This window comes from Acinonyx jubatus, chromosome C1 (genome assembly GCF_027475565.1).
Source record: "Acinonyx jubatus isolate Ajub_Pintada_27869175 chromosome C1, VMU_Ajub_asm_v1.0, whole genome shotgun sequence".
Lineage (NCBI taxonomy): Eukaryota > Metazoa > Chordata > Mammalia > Carnivora > Felidae > Acinonyx > Acinonyx jubatus.
Genome location: NC_069381.1, coordinates 75,996,686 through 76,014,414, shown reverse-complemented (window position 1 = coordinate 76,014,414; position 17,729 = coordinate 75,996,686). Strand labels below are relative to the sequence as shown.

At 37.6% G+C, this 17,729-nt stretch overlaps 1 protein-coding gene across 25 annotated transcripts in view; it reads left to right on the top strand.

Moving 5' to 3' along the window:
- Window positions 1–3,012: 3,012 nt before the first annotated feature.
- Window positions 3,013–17,729, top strand: part of ZNF644 (zinc finger protein 644) — a 103,428-nt gene continuing 88,711 nt past the window's right edge. For 6 of the 25 annotated variants that reach the window (XM_027058651.2, XM_027058634.2, XM_053214404.1 and 3 more), the window contains exon 1: window positions 3,013–3,323. The gene's annotated coding sequence lies outside the window, so the exon portion shown is untranslated. Of the gene's footprint in view, window positions 3,625–3,684; window positions 7,434–17,729 lie in introns of those variants that run through there. The other 19 variants (XM_053214402.1, XM_053214399.1, XM_053214398.1 and 16 more) reach the window with 8 other exon arrangements.

Genomic DNA, 17,729 nt, shown 5'->3' with positions numbered 1-17,729 from the left:
TTTTTTTTTTTTCCTTTGAGAGAGGTGGGGGAGGGGCAGAAAGAGAGGGAGAGAAAGAATCTTAAGCAGGCTCCGTGCTGTCTCCACAGAGCCCCACACAGGGCTCTATCTCATGAGCCATGAGATCATGACCTGAGCTGAAATCTAGAGTCGGACACTTAACCATCTGAGCCACCCAGGCACCCCTCTCCCTCCATTTCTTGTTTCTTGGACTTCTCTACTTATTCCTTAAATATTTTTTATTTAACTTTCCATGGTCCACTGTTTTCTTTCTCTACACGTGTTCTGTGAACAAGCTTATATACTTTCATGGTCTACTTCTAATATGTTGATGAGATAGAGTAGTAAATGTGTTCCTCAATATTAGATGTAATTTTTACTAAATATTAAAAAATACATGTATACTATCTATCTGTCTATTGTACCATGTTTTACAAGGTTTTGTTATAACTATGATTTTGAAATCTTTGTTATCTATTACCTCAGCTTCCCCCTCCCTGGTAAGTTGAGAGTTGATTATATTTTTTGTCTAGTTCTTTTATTGGACCGTAAAAACTCCTCCGGCATTCAACTACTGTTTATTAAATATGTATGGCAAATGGTCTTCTTCTTTTCGCTGCAGTGCCCGTACGGTGCTTTTCATGGAGTAAGCAATTGGTGAATGTTGGTTGAGCACAATTATTTATTTCATGCTTGCTCTGTATAAGGCTCTGTGCTGATGTTAATGTGAGACAAAATTAAATATAAGACTTGATTTCTATTGACCTCATCTTTCTCTATGCCAAACATCCTTCTACTTCCACCCCAATTGACAAACATTCTAATATTTGCAGTGCTACAAATAAGACTGCCTTATAGTCTCGGTACTCAGAGGGGAGTCCAGAACTAGTGAGGCCCTAAGATAAATCCAAACCTTGACTTTACTACTACGATAGTAGATTAATCAAGGTTTTTACTTTCTCTTTTTGCCTGGAATTTGGAAGTACTAGAATGTGGAGAACTACCTGCTTTTATCCAACATCAAACTGCATTTTCTTCTCACCTGTATCATTTGAGACTACAGCTTACTTCGGATCTTTTCTTGGGTAATTCCATTCACTGGAATAACTTTCCTCTTTCTTTCTTTTAAAAGATTCTTAGTCAGATGCACTTATCAGAGCATTATTTTATTACAGTGAGTAGAGGTGCTTTGTGAATTTTCTCCCAGGGTCAAACTGTTTACAACATCTTGATGTTTATTCTCAACTGCCATTTCCTTTCAATGTCTTTAACTATTTTGGCACTGTACTACATACCTCGTCCTTGGATTTTTCCAGTTGCTTACATATTTGTTTTCTTTTTGCATTACCTTATTCAAGCTTTCCACCCTTATCAAGCTTTTTGACATCTATTTTGTAAATAATTTCATCAACTAGTGCTACTTTTACTATTATAATTACCACTATTACTTGTACTACCATATCTATAGCATTACAATTTAGTTGCTGGATTCTAGTATCAACAAACAGCATCATTAGTGAGACAAGTTCCTGATCATGGTTGACTTCTAAGTGGTTCTGTTTGCTTGTGGCAAGATCCGCCTGCCCATCAGTTAATTGATAGTGTATGTTCACAACGGAAGCAACAGAGTTTGTTGGCTTTTTTTGTTTTTGTTTTTGTTTTTTTGTTTTTATGGTAACTGCTTCTGTACGGATACAATGTCATGAAAATTTTCATAGTACATAGGATTTTTATTGATTGTAAGTCTAATAGTAAATGGAGAATGTCTGATTTTAATGATTCCGCAGATGAAATGACCCAGAGGGTCATTCCCCTCTCAATTGGCTGAAAAATGACCCCTCTCAATTGGCTGAAAAAAAAAATTTCATTTATATAGTATTATTTACCCATTTGTGTAAATAAAGAAGGAAAATTCACATTTTAAAGAGTCTAAAGAGCTTCGTGACTTTGAGAAAATTACCTAGCCTCCCTTTGCCTCATTAGGTTGTAATGAAATTAAATGAGTTGGAGCAATGTTTGGTACCTAGTAAGCACTCAAAAGTGTTAGCCATTTTTATTATTAATTAATGCAGCAAGTGTAAATATCTGTTCTTGGGGATCTATGTCTGCTGCTGCTGATAGTCATGATCATACAGGAAAGAGAATGTCCCTCATTCTTGTCAAATAAGCACAAATATGGTGTATTTCTCTGAATGCCAGTAACATCTTGAGGGTTTGGAGAAGCACAGTTTATGATGGTTGCTAAGCTAATGAAAGGTTTTTTGTTGTTGTTGTTGTTGTTTAAAGAAGAAAACAGATTCAGAAAAGATGAAAAATTTATTAAGACAGGACTAGTAGATTCCTTGGGAACTTTTGGTTCATGTCAAACATGTTAGCAACTTCTTGTTTGCTCAGTTCGAAAGCAAGAGAATAGCCCCAAGTCAGTGTTTCTCAAAGTGTAGTGTGTGAAACTCTGTCCTCAGACTCTTGGGGTGGATGCTTGTTAAAAAGGATGATTTCCAGAACTCTTTTGGGACCTACTGATTCTTTGAAGGGTTAACCAGTATCTCAAGTGCTTCTTATATAACCTTAATTTGGAGACTTCGGGCATAATGAGTAACACAGGGACAAAGTATCCTCCCTGCACTTGAGATATGAAAGAATCAAATTGGGCCAAACCCAGGGCACCTTTTAGGGCAGCCTGCTCCGCTAATTGAGTTGCCACATTTGATGCTTCGCCTGGCCATCAAGCATCTCCCAACAATTGGCTCCCTTAAGATCCAAACCTTCCTCTGCCATTACAGTTGTGACTGGCAATCTTGAGTTCCTTTGCTCTTTTCATCAACAGTAGGACAAGAAAAGGAATTTTGGCACTCTAGTGATTATGGAAATCAAATACGGGCCTGTTCCACCTTAAAGGGCCTAGGCTTGCCTAAGTGCTTGGGTCTTGCAGAGTTTGGGCACCACCATATTTGGAGCGTGCCTACTTTGGGGCGGGAACCTCCTTGAGAGTGATTAGGTCAGCGCTGGGGGAGGTGACCTTGTTTGGTTTCTGGCACCCGAGAACAGTGGTGCACTGTTTCTGCTGCCCCCGTTTGTCTAATTGGCCCAGGCGCTCCACCAGAGCAAAGCCGCCCTAGAACTCCTCGCTGGCCGCCCCCGCGGCTCGCAGCTCGGTAGAGGCGGGAAAGCAGCGCGCCTGCGCCGTGGGAACCGGGGCCGGAGGCGAAAAGCGGGGAGCGGAGGGGGGCCGTTGGAGCCGAGTAGCGTACAGAGCGGCGTGTGACGCGGGGACGCCGCGCGCTCCCAACGTCGCCCCGGTTTGACGCACACGGCACCAAACTGTGAGTTTCAGGGGTTATTTGGACGGATTCTCCGGGACTCGAGTGGGTTTCGGGCCTCTGGGCTGTGGCGGCGGCGGGATTGAGGGTGGCGGAAGAACTTGGGGGACCCGACCTTCGGCGCTCGGGCCCGGGGAGCTACGCCCTAGGCTGGGTCCCAGCCATCCAAAAGGACGCGTTTTGCCGCACAGGCTAAGATGGCGGCGGCGGCCGAGGAGGCGGAGTTGGTGCTACACAAGGAGCCGGGGCCCCGGGTTCGGGGAGGCGGCGGCCGCGGCGGCCGCGGGGGGCGGCGGAGCCTGAGGTGAGCGGCGGCCGCCGCCGCGGGGCGGGACTCGGCGGAGAGTGGGTGGGGGGGGGGGAACCTTTTCCCGGCGGCGTCGGAGGATCCGGTAGCGGACACAAAGGGGCTGAGCTGGGCACTAGACTTGGGGGTTTTGTTTAGTCACATGAAGCCGAGCAGCCAGTGAGCAGTAGGGGGAAGGGGCCGAGATCCGGCGGCTTGGGGAGCCTGGCGGTCGCCATTGCAACGCACTGAGTAACGGGGCGGTCCGAGAGCAGTCACCAACCCCTCTCCGGGGCTGCTCGGTTTGGGCCAGAAGCGCCAGCTCTGGCATTAACTGCACACACCCCTTCCCTTACGTGGGACCGGGACCGCATAGACCTCCCCTCCCCCTGTTCTGCAAGATCTTATGCCGCTAGGTGCCTGGGAAGTAACAGCAAGAGGTAAATCGCCCAAAGTGTTTGGGTTGCCAGGGGCTTGGTGGGTGTCCAGCTAAAGCTTTTTGCTTCTCCAGGTCTGATTCCCTGGCCTTTGTGTCCCTGGGAGCTTAATCTCTGCCAGAGGAAAGCAGGTGTGCTCCACTTCTCCCGTGAACCTGAAGATGAGTTGTCCCAGACCCTTCTCAGTGATTGGAAACTTAGGTGGTGGAGCTAAAGGTTTCTTGTTACGAGACTTCCACAGACGACTCTCGTGTTGGGATCCATCCATGGTTTAGCAGCATTAGTGGAAAACTTTCCTTGAACTGCCTAAGTAATATTGACATAAATTTAGTTGTTATAAAACTTTCATGTCTAGACTTCAAATTTTGTGTGGTCATTGAGAAGTACTCAACAAGGGGGTAAACACAATGGGGGCCTAAATGATGGTCCTGTTTTGTATACAAGTCAATAATTACAACAGGAATACCAAAACACCATCATCTCTTCTGGCCAGTTCTGACTAATGCCAGGCTTGTTGCATCTGGATGATAGATTAGATTTGCCTTAATAGTATATTGCCTCTCTGCAGTAGTTTAGTTACATTTCTTTGGTCCAAGAAGAAGGAAAGCATTTCAAAAAATAGACAACTCAAGTTACTCAAAGGAAACCTGCTGTTTGCCTTCAGTGTCATGTGTAAGTATCCAGGGAAGTTGATGGCAGTAATACTGCTTTGGTAGCTTTGGTGAGAAAAAATTAGTTTTTATGAGGAAGTTAGAATTTCGACATTTTAATAGGTGAAACATGAAGGTTTGACCACTGTTGATGCAGTGATATGTGTATCCCTGTTAAAACCTCTGTAGTGTGGATTTTAGAATTGTAAAGTTACACTGCACTTACGGCTACCTCATACTTTGTATATTGGTATTAACTAATGTTTGACGTACAGAATTTGGAAACAACTAATGTTTTGGCCAGGTCACGTTAACAAGAGTAAGTTATGTGATTGCAGGGTTAAAGCACATTTGGATTGTTAACTTTAGATCTCTGTTCAAATTAAAATTTGAATTTTTTAATATGACTTAAAACTTTCATTTTCCTTGCTTCTTTCAGATACAGATTTTCCCCCTTTAACTTTTCATCTTTTAATAGAGAACACTCTTACTGTATTAACGAATAGGAGATACATCAACATTGGCAAAATGTGTTACTGAATCATGTGGTTTTGGAGTGGAAGGAATCTCAGGGAACACCTAGTTTTACCCACTGTTTTATAATATATTAATGACCAAGTATGATTAAGTTAGTGAATAATGGAAAATTGTCTTTTCAACTTCTACCTCATTGCTCTTTTCGTTGATCACGTTGGTGGGATGAAAAGGTGACTGCAGCTAATGGTTAAAATAAAACATTTAAATAAGTGTGCTTGAAAACACTTATTAGATACTATTATATTAATGAGAACTTCTGTGACAAGAAGTTAAAAAGTTTCAATTAACATGATATGGTGATACAGTTGTGAAAGTGACTTTCAGTGAAATAATTTCAGATAAAATACAGACATTTCAGATAATTTGGGGCCAACGTTGCTTTTGAATTGTGAGGTTTTCAAAAAGCAGTCTTGACCCAGAAATTAAAAAAAAACAAAAACAAAAAAACAGCTTGATGAACTTCTTGGAAGATTTGAAGTAATTGCCATTACTACAAATTATTACATAAGAAATGCGATGCTGAAAACAGTAATGCTAGTGCCTTCATTTTGTAATGGTAGCTTTTTTATTGGGTGAATGGACATGACACTTAGATTAGCCCTTGTTAAAAGCAACTTTTTAAGATTCACTACTACTGAATAGTAGTAGATCTGTAAGATCTGTTAGGAAATTCAAAAGTAGCAAAATCACTTATGGTGGGATCCCTCAGTTCTTTAACTTCTTTGGATATCAAATGTAACAAAAACTATTAAATCATATTGAGGTTTTAAAGCTTTTATTGGTCATTTAGGGTACATTTAAATTATTGATTTTTCTAAGAACTACTTCTTAATTTTCAACACTGAGTAGATTTAATTACATTTTAGTCATGTGATAAATCGGATTATTCTCAGATTATTAGTAATTACAAAGTGAGTCTGTTATCTGCAAACCTTAAATATTTTGCAGTTTTAATTTGTTATTCAAGTTATATGAGGAAGAGTTTTGGTGTGGTTGAATTGAGACTGTATTGGGTAGCATGAGAAGAGGAGAGACTCAAGGACAGTCACTAGAAGTGGTGAGGATACCTAAAATTTAGACAGATTGGTTGTCAGAAAAGATCAGGTTTATCCCAGATATACTATTAGTGTTAGGGTTACCTATTTAGACTCTTCTCAGGGTGTGGGACCAAAGGAAAAGAGTGGATCTTATTTTTGTAGGAATGCTTTTCTCATGATTGCTTTTCAGGCAGCCTTAAAGGCAGCAGTTTGCCCTGAATTCAGAAATAGGTATGCTGAATTATGCAGTCCTAATTTTATACCAGTCCTTTTAAAAAAGTGTTTTTAATTTAATTGATAGCTGTATACAATAAAACATGAGAATAAAGAATAGCAATTATGATATTTTGGGTAGGCATTCAAATGAGCTCTAGTTTTTTACACTTATTATCATTAATCCCTATAAAGACTGTTTTGTAGATGGAATCTGTAAATGTTTACAAAGTTATGAGATACAGCAACGATTAAGGCAGTTCTAGATGTATTGTCTGTTAATAGAGAGAAATAGTTGCTTTTAATATTACAGACCATTTACATCTTTGAATTTTCAGAAAATTGACAGTAATCAATCTGATTCTAGCACTAGCTCACCCTGCTGGTTGGCTGAAGTATTTCTGTTCTTCTCTTAAAAACAAGTGTAAAGATCACTTGAGACCTAGAAGGTAGAATAGCAAATTAAATTCATGGTCTTTCTTCAGGAAGGTGGGGGTCTCCATGAAAAGGGTGTTTCTCATCTCTAGGGTCGTAGTTGCTCTACTGTTAATTTTTTTCTAAGATCTGCCAAATTTGAACTATGGAGTTACTATCTTTGAATTTAGGAGGAACTCTTAATTATGGGGAGATACTATGTTTTTGTCCTTTTCAAGGACAGGATTCAAGATAGGACATCCTTTGACAATTGAGAAATGTTAGCAAGAAAAACAAAAAGTCCTGTGACATAACTTTCCAGGAGGAGAAAAGCAGAGGATCTCAGGGGGAAGAAAAGAAGCATGCCAGGACAGAAGCAGCAGTGCACACTTCTGGATGGAGGAAAGTGAGGCTGGATTAAGATTAGTGTTTCTGAGATATTTCCTTTATACTCTCCCTCTACTAATCTTTGCTCTACTTCTTCTGTTTGCAAGCTGTAGCCTTCCCATTTCATTTGGGATTCTTGGAACTGTGATCTTGTAAGTAACTTTGTGAAAAGTATAGATAAGTGGTTTTTTCCTTGTAATTTAATTCTGTTAGTCTAGATTGTGGTACAGTTGAAGTTGGTTGGAGTGATAAATGTGATTTTAGGTATTAAGCCTTTAGTATGTATATCTTTCATTGAAGTTGAAAATACAGCTTTTAAAAGCTTTTAAAAGACTTTTTGTACAAAGTCCAGAAACTTAAGTCAGGAGTGAAACGAATAATTTAAAATAAAAAAAATGTAATGAAGCGTTAGGATGAAAGTACTTTACAGTTTACAAAGGATGTTTATCTGTATTCTATCGGTTATATATCTTTTATAAAAGATTAACACTTTTACCCTTCTATGGTGTTTATCCTTTTATTTGAAAGCTGAATGCATATTTTTTTCATCAGTTTCTTGAGGAAGATGATGATATAACTAGTATTTTCAAAACACCATTTATTGGAAAGAGAATGATGGCCATTTGTTTGTTGAATGGTTTGTGAAGGTGGATAAAAGCCTTGCCTGTTGCTTACTGTTGATTTGCTGAGTATTACACGCATACACACACAGGAAATCATAGTTGCATTTATAATTGTATATGAATAAAGAGATGAGATGAGCTAAGGTTTAAAAGTGTAAGCTTTGAAGTAAAACTGATGGAGTTAAAATCTAGCTGGGGGGGGGGGGGGGGGTACCTGGCTGGCTCAGTCAGTAGAGCATGTGCATGTGACTCTTGAGACTCGCTCTCAGGGTTGTGAGTTCAGGCCCACGCTGGGCATAGAGATCGCTTTAAAAAATCTAGCTCTGTGAGCATTAGGCAAGAGGATTTAACAATAATAATCTTCATAGAGGCTTAAAGTTTACATTACATAATTCATGTAAAGTCCTTAGCTTTCTGGTACACAATGGGTGCTGAGCAAATGTTAGCTTTTATAATAATAGTAATAGTTACTACTATTGTTTAATTTTTTTATAACTTGAAATTTTCACCTGCGAGTGATTTGGAATTACATACTTTTGCTAGTGTTCCTTTTTTAGACCCATGTCTACAAAGGGAGGGCTGTTGATAAAGGAAGTTAGATGCAGGCATCAAAGTGTGCCTTCTCCAGTTCTAGCAGCAGAAGCTATTAACCAGGTTCAGTATTTCAGGAACACATTCCCTTTTAGTACTGTCGGCTGATGAATAAATGCACTTGGGAATGAGTGCATTTTAATGTGAAGTTGTTTCCCAGCCAATGTGTTGATTTATCTTGGTTAAAACATCCTGAATTTCTTTACTGTCCTTTAAATTTTTGACCATTAGTGGCAGGAAGAGGGTGCGTGGCTGTATGTATTTGTATATAATATACTTTTAAACCCCAGCTAAGAGAGAATAGCTTCAACTGCAGCTAGATTGAGGAGAGGTATGTTGTCATTTTGCTGCTTTGTCTGAGTCAGGAGAATTTCCTCAAACAGCATTTCCTTTTGCTGTTTTCCTCTCCGTACTTTTCTTTGTTTTGTGTTTGGGCTGGTATGGTCTTAAACTTACTTGTATCTTTAATTTTTCTTCTACCACCTATGTCCCCCACCACCAACATAGATTTTAAGCTTTTTATTTAAAAGCTAGTAAAAGTAATGTGGCAGAGAGGTGTGAGCATGAAAAGTTAGAATTCTGTTTCAGATATGCTTAATATTTTCAGCAGTTTGGAAAATGAAGGAGAGAAAAGTCACCCATTTCTTATCACCATTATATAATCATTTGTATTAAAGGAAAGGGAGATGAGGGGCGCCGGGGTGGCGCAGTCAGTTAAGCATCTGACTTTGGCTCAGGTCATGATCTTGTGGTTTGTGGGTTCGAGCCCTATATCCGGCTCTCTGCTGGCTCTCTGCTGTCAGCTTGGAGCCTGGAGCCTGCTTTGGATTCTGTGTCTCCTGTTTTCTCTGCTCCTCGCCTGCTCATGCTCGCTCTCTCTCTCTCTCTCTCTCTCTCAAAAATATTAAAAAAAATTTTTTTTTAAAGTTAAGGGAGATGAGACCAACATTAAGCATCTACTCTGTATTCCTTATAATAATGTTTGATGTATATATTCCCGTTTTATATGCAAGGAAACAAACTCAAACTCAGGTCATGTAGATAGTAATTAGTACAGCAGCCAAGTTTGAATCTTAGGTATATCTTGATTCTATAGATGAAATCTTTCTATTCTGCTTTCCCCTCCTTTCTATCTGTACTTTAACCTAATTATACAATTTGTAAGTTTTATTTCCTACTTATAAAACATTATAAAAGCATTTTTCTGCCTACTCTTATTTTAAGCGGTGTCATATTGCCCACATTGTTTATTCATACCACCATATAAAGGCTCTTTGTCTTGGCTGCTGGATATTGGTACAGTGATATTGGTCAAAGTGGAGACTGCCTTTTTTCTTTACTGAGTGACCAAGAAGAACAATAATGAAGGTTAATCAGAACTAATACTCTCTGGGATTAGAAATGCTACAGGTTTAATAATACCTACCTGGTGAGACATTTAACTCAAAATTGGGTATATGTAAAATGTAGATGACGTTTTCAGTTTACGCATGTGAAAACAACTTTTCCTATATTTTTATACTTTGAAATGCTGTAAGTTTCCCTGTTAGAAATATTTAAAAAGTGATATTAAAATTAAATAGGCACTTAATTTTATTTGGTTACTATTTGTAATTCCTAATGTAATAACCTTTATAAAAGGGAAAATACTGAATTCTTATACTTTAATTGGGTGGATGACATATATTTAAAGATAATTTGTGGGGCTTTTATAAATAAATTGTACAGGGCAGCACTGACCAATAGGAATATGTTGTTGTGCTATAAATGTGATTTAAATTTTTCTGTAGCTATGTTAAAAAATGAAAAGAGGGGTGCCTGGGTGGCTCAGTCAGTTAAGTGTCAGACTTGGGCTCAGGCCATGATCCTATGGTTCTTGAGTTCGGGCCCCACGTCGGACTCTGCTGACAGCTCAGAGCCTGGAGCCTGCTTCAGATTCTGTGTGTCCCTCTCTGTCCCTCCTCCACTCACACTCTGTGTCTCTCTTTCTTTCAAAAATAAATAAACATTAAAAAAAATTTTTTAATGAAAAGAAATAGGTAAAATTAAATTTATTAATGTATTTTATTTAACCCAGTATATTCAAAACATTATTCCAATAACTGAGCTATTCTGCATTCATTTTTTTCACGTCAGGTCTCAGAATCAGAAGTGTGTGTTCTGTAATTAAAGCACATCTCAATTCAGACTAGCCGGACTACAAGTGCTTAGTAACGACGTGGCTTTTGTATTGGACAGTGCAGATATAGTTAGTTCTGTACACGTATGGAGAAAGGATAAAGTAGGAATTGAAATGAGCCTTAAAGGGTAGCTAAGAAAAGAGTCTGCTGGAGAACAAATCTGTAAAGTGATGGGAATGAAAATAGGAGACATAATTTGAAATCAGATAATAGAGTGACTTGAATCTAGTTTAAGGAATTTGTTTAGTATGGGGGATGTGTGTGTATGAGATATTGTATGTTGGAGGGTGCCTAATCATGTCTTGTACATGAGCAGTTAATATCAAATTAATATTTAAGTGAGTTAATATGAGGCAGAACAAGGGGCACTTGGGTGGCTCAGTTGGTTGAGCTTCTGACTTGATTTTGGCTCAGGTGATGACCCTAAGGTCATGGGATCAAGCCTCGTGGTGGACTCCATGCTGTGTGTGGAGCCTGCTTGGGATTCCCACCCCCCTCCCCCTGCCCTTCTCAACCCTGCTTACGTTCTCTCTCTCTCTCTCTCTCTCTCTCTCAAATATGCGCGCGCGCACACACATGCATGCGTGTGCACACACACACACACACACACACGAGGCAGAACAGGAAAAATGCAGAAGAGTACTCACAAAGTCTTGTAGGTCTCCTAAGGGGAAAAAAGTGTGCTTAGGGAATATTGGTATTCTCTGATTAGCCGTATGACGGAGAATGATCAAAAAGGAATTGAATTGAGAAAAGGTTTTTAGATTTGACCATTTTTTGAAGTTATTTTTATATGTTTTATTTAGGTATAACTTACATACAGTGAAGTGCACACTTCTTATGACAACACCTCAGTGAAATTTTTCATAGAAGCATACACACACGACTTCTCAGATAAAGACAGTAAACGTTTTCTATATGGAAAAAATTTCCAGTTCCCCCTCCAAAAGTGACTACTGTTTTGGCCTCTATAACCATAACTAAGTTTAGCTTATATTTGAACTTGATTATGGCATATTTGTCCTCCTTTCCAAGGGTAGTGAGAGTTGATGGCTTGAATCTCTGTCTTTTCTGTCCTTGTTTGGCATTATGTGAATTTGGAGGTAATCTGTTGATAGGTGGTTGTTACCATAGCTCTACTTTTTTTTTCCAGTGTGGTTTATACCATGATCAGAGAGGTGTTTCTTAGTTTTCATTAATATTGATTCTTCAGAAGGTAGTTTTATGACTAGAAATTTGTTTAGAATGCAGAGATTTGAATTGCTTCTGCAGGTAACATAGTTATCTGGCTTGCTTTCATTACAGTATTCTCTAGGCATATAGCCAAGAAGTAGGTAGAGGAGGTCTTGGATTGCCTCCTAATATAGAGGTCTTTTGGAACCATTTTAATAGTAGCTTCTAGGCGTTATGTAAGTTAGCTTTCAGGCATTGCAGGTTACTTAATAAGGTATTTGAGTGTTTCTGATTGTGATTGTAGGGATAAGAGTAAATTGGTGTACTTCTCTTTACAGCTAAGTATGCTTTCTTCACCTGAAAGATTTTGACATTTATTTATGTGTAAAGAACCTAGAATGTTACCTTAAGGACAGTTACACAAACATTTGAATGGTTAAAATCCATGAGAGACACTTTACAAAATGAAAACTGAAGTGGAATTATTCATCATGATTTTGACTTCTACTGCTTGAATCAATTCTGTTTTTCAAACGGAATTAATGGTTACAACATTGTTTTTTATAAATACTGAGCAGCAGAAGCCTTGTTTACTGCTGCAACAATTGGTGCTTTTGGGAGAAATATTTTTATTTCTCAAATATGTATTTTATAAAGTTGAAACAGTACCTAACAATGAAAATACGTATCTTTACATCCTAGTATGCCTAGTTTTGAAGAATAGATACGTTTCGTAAATTTGTACAGAAGTGGACATGAAAATACTTTCTCATTAACATTTGGATTATGAATGCTTTTGAACTTATGAATGAGAATATATAAAGTTTTGTTTTTTTTAAATATGTAGTAAGTTTGCTTAATATACTGTAGCCCTAAGAATTTTATAGTTGTCTTGAAATAAAACCTTATATATCAACTTCTCTTATGTAGGTTTTACATTTATGAAGTACAGAAGGCTAAAGCAAATTGGTTAGATTAGACATTGAAAAAGTGTGGTTATTATCTACAAAATATTAAGACTTTATATGATATCTTTTGGGCCAGATTTAGAAACCACAAACAAAAACAACTAGAATGTTATTAATTAACAGCCTTAAGAGCTTTAAGAGCTGACTTCTCCAGATAGAAAAAAATATTTTTAAGGGTATGTTCTATGTTTTTGTGTTGTTTTGATGAAAATGAACGTTATATTTGTATTTAGTTTTGGGAGATTGGATTTTTTTTGTATGCAGAAAAACCTTATTTTTGTGGTTGTATGTTCTTCAACCTTTGCTTGTTTTCACTGGGGTAGTTATTATACAGAATTCACTTAGTATCTTATTAGGGTAAGAATGCTAATATATGGAGTAAAGGATATGGTTCCTGCTCTGAAGAACTTATGATTTAAGACACAACTTGAAGAGCACTTAATAATGAAGCATTTGAATTACTGAGTTGACAGAAAATAAAATGGTGTCTAGTAAGACTGGGCTAATTAATTAAGCTCCTTGGCAAAAATATTTTTCTAATCTAGGTTTTGAAGAAGTGATATGAAGATTGGTGGAGAGGGAAGGAATATTGGTGGAGAGGTAGGGGAAAAGTTATGTTAAAAAAGCACAGAGATGGAAATTGTGGAATGTAAGCGTTTCCCTTACTCAAAATAGAGTCTATTTTAAATGAATGTAATGAAGAATAAATTTGATAAGATGTGGCCCGAGCTGGGGGAATCTAAAGAAGTTTGGATTAGAAATTAGAGATAAGGGATACTCCTTAAGGCCACTGAACAGAAATAAATGAATAAAAATAAAGAAAGATTAGCAGCCAGATAGAACATGATTTGAGAAGAGATTGAAGTGAGGAAGGCCAGTTGGAGGTTATTATCTTGGTGGGTGAGAGGGAAGAGTAAGGATGGGTAGTTTTAAAATCAAGCAAGTGAACTATGTGCCTCCTGTTTGCCATGCAAAGTTAAAATAAGAATGGAACACTTTTATTGTCTCATTGAAAATAAATTTACTTGGACACACAATTTGCAAATAAATTATTAACACTAACTGGGATACATTCACCTTGTTCTATTAAAAAACTGATGAGCTTTTAAGTTTGGTTTGAAAACGAAGTAACACCCAAGGAAGTTATGCTGTAGTGGTATTTTCTGAATTGCTAGTACTTTGAACTAAAAAAAAATTACTTGAATATTAAGAAGAGCTTGTAATTGTAATGTTGTATTCTGAGTTATAATAGTATATTTTAGACATGGTTTAAGAGCCATTCTGATTGGTATAGGAGTTGGTGGGAAAACAGATAATAAAATTAATAATCTGGAATACCAGTGTTTAAATTTGTTTTAAAATAAATACTTATTTCAAAATTTAGGAATAGTTGAGAACACAGTGTGTTGGTAGGGGAAAAAATAATCCTTATAGTTCCCTCTGAGCAGTAGCATTTTTTGATATTTAAGATGTAAGATGTTTGTCTTTATTGGGGTTTTTAAGGGTGTTTAAATGGAATGGATACTGTGTCTTATAGTAAGATTCTTGTTTTTTTATTAAAAATTTTTTTATGTTTGTTTATTTTTGAATGAGAGAGAGACAGTGTGAGGTGGGGGAGGGCGGGTGCAGAGAGAGAGAGGGAGACACAGACTCTGAAGCAGGCTCCAGGCTCTGAGCTGTCAGCACAGAGCCCGACGCAGGACTCTAACCCACAAACCGCGAGATCGTGACCTGAGCCGAAGTCAGACACTCAACCGCCTGAGCCACCCAGGTGCCCCAAGATTATTCTTAAAAGAAAAGAATTAGAAAAATATGAAAAGTTTAGAAGTAAAATAATTAAAATTTTTTATCTCCCTTTTTTAGAGTTATTAAATAGAACAGAATTTGGGAGTTTATAGAGCCTAGGAACTTAAGGTAATATGTTAGTCTTAGTTTAACAAGTTTACATTTTAACTGTTCTCACAGTTAATAAAGACTTAATTTCAGTAAAGAAGTTAGTGAGATTTCTGGCAACATGATAAAATAGGCAAGTACATTTGACTGTGTCCAAGTTACCTGTTGAGATATCAACTAAAGTAAAAGAGAATAGGCTGTCCCCTATTGTCACTGGAAGTAGAGATCCATCCATCATCTCTGAAATTGGTATTTTGGTATAAAGAGTATGGGTGAGATGGGATAACAGTAGAACTATTTACTCTTCTCTGATTATCCTGAACTATTGATATGAGAATAGGAAGCTTGCATGAAAGCCCTCCCCTGAACCTCTTAAATATTTCCCTGTCTCTACCCATTTGTGCCTGGAAACTTCTTAGAAATAGACCTTTTTCCACCTTTGTGCACTGCTTGGGTCTACGTAAGCTGAGAAGCAATGAAAAATCATCACATGCTTGAGGAGAGGCTGCAGTTTGAAAGGCCAGATTGACTATTCCGTATACATTGAACCTACTGAAAAGCTCATACAGAAAAGAGGTGGAGGAGATAGAGATAATTTGTGGCTATGATGGGATCAAAAATCTTGTGCTATGGCATTGAATGCCTTAATGGTGACTCTGCCATTAAGAGTGGTAGAAATGGCATCCTAAGAAGATGTCCTTTAGTGTGATAATTGCTTGTCCTCCTTCCTCCTGGTTCATCTTATTTTCCAAGACTTACCAACTCCCTGTCAAGTTTGATTAACTGATAGCCTTCCAGCAGCTTTTTCTTAATTTAACAGGAATTGGTCCTCCTCACTCCCTGCCTTTGCAGATTGGACTAAAAATTTTTGGTGTGTAGTTTTATGAGTTGTATCTAAGACATAGTAGGAAATCTAAATCATTAAAAATAAAGGAATGGCAGGCCTGGTGCCTGGGTAGCTCAGTCTGTTAAGCGTTCGACTCTGCATTTTGGCTCAAATCATGGTGTCACAGTTCACAAGTTAGAGCCCCATATCAGACTCTGTACTACCAGTGCAGACCCTGCTTGGAATTCTCTCTCCCTCTCTCATCTGCCCCTCCCCAGCTTGCGTGCTGTAGTGTGCACACACTCTCTCTCTGAAAACAAAGTTAAAAAAAAAAAAACAACAAAGGAATGGCAAAAATACTAAAACAAGTTCATCAATATCAAGCAAAGGATAAAACCTTTTCTAGAGTAAAATGAGTGAAAAAATTTTTTTAATTAATAAAAAGTTAGAACTAAACTCTATCAGTTTGAAATTGTGTGTGATAAACAGTATTGAAACATGAAGTAGAGTAAGTAATGTTTCTTTAGAGAAATTAGTAACACCAGTCTTTTTAAGAGAGTTTAATTTACCTCTCAGAAATTAATAGATCAAATAAACAAATTTAGGATATGAAGATTTGAATAGCAATAGATTTTATTTAAAAGATGTATGTCAACCTTTGTTCCAAACAGAGAATACAACATTCTTTTCAAATTCCTGTGAATTTTTAAAAAAATCGTGTTTTGAGTTTCAAAGAGAATTTGGGGTTCTAAATAAGAGGAATGGTGTAGGCCAGTATTTTTTTTTTTTTGATTAAACAATAAAACTAGATATTAAAGCCAAAATGATGTTAACTACTTGCTTGGATGATGAAAACTGTGTCCTGTTGGGATTTAAGCTTCAATTTTGTACTATTTAGAAATGAACAACAATGAGTATACGACATGAAAAAACAGATGAGATTAATATTCATTTAAACATGATGGGTTAAAAAACTTTCATTTACTTTGCTATCCCTACTAGAATTGGAATAGTGGTTTTCGTTTGTTTTTTTAAAGGCATAGGGTGTCAGGGACAAAGAAAACTGAAAAGTTGATCACGGAAAACTCTGGAGGCTGAAAAGCAACACGTAGTAACTAATTTTGTAGATCTGAGAAAACTGAATTTTCCGCTTATTTTTGGGGAAGGCCTAGAATTGGTGCCGTAGATCCTGGGGTTCTTCAGAAATTGGTAGCTTCAGGTACTTTTGAAAGAATTGTCCAAAAGTCTATGATAAAAAATAAGCAACACTCATGGTACCAGGAGAGGGTTTCTTACCCTCAGGTTTCTTCTCTGTACTGGAGAACTCTACACACAGCTTGGGTTAAGGGTGTCATACTAAATAGTATTGACTAGAAATCTACATCCAGGAATCCTCCCCAGCCTCTTTTTCTCTACTGGTCCTGAGAATACTGGGTGTTAGGCTTATAACCCCAGATGTGAGGTTGGAAGATTAATCCTGTTATAGCAAACTAATGATCAGGAAAAAAGGCCAACAGATAATAACAGATGTGGATTCACCCAGAGAAATGGCCCAGACTGGTCCACATCCTACAATGACACCTACCCATTAATGCAATTTATAGACAGCCTTTAAATGTTTCATTTTCAAATATGACATTAAGGATCATTTGAAGATAACCCCAGTATGAAAGAGAAAGAAATAGAAACAGTTCAAGAAGAAAAAAAGTTAACTGGAATATGTTTGGAAGTAAGATAAATTCTATCTTTGAAGCAAGAAAGGATGCTTGCTTTAAAAAGAATCCTCAGAAAACAAAGAAAAGCTCTTAGACATTTAGAATATGAAATAATAGAAGGATTGGAAGTACAGGATATGACATTAATAAAAAAGCTAGAAATTTAGAATGTTAAATACTTAGTAGAAGGTTGGAAGATAAAGTTGAGGAAATCTTCCAGAAAGCAGGACAAAAAGAGATACAAAGTAGAAGGTAAGAATATGAGAGGATCATACTTGGTGAATTCAACATGTAAAAAATGAGAATTACAGAATGGGGAAAAAAATGTGTGGAGGAAATTAATAATTGAACAAAAAACTTGGGTTTTCACACTGACAGGGTGCACGGAATGCTCCGCATAGTGACTAGGGGGGAAGAACCCACGTCAAAGTACATCATGGTGAAATTTCAGACATTAGAAATAAAAGGAAGTTCCTAAG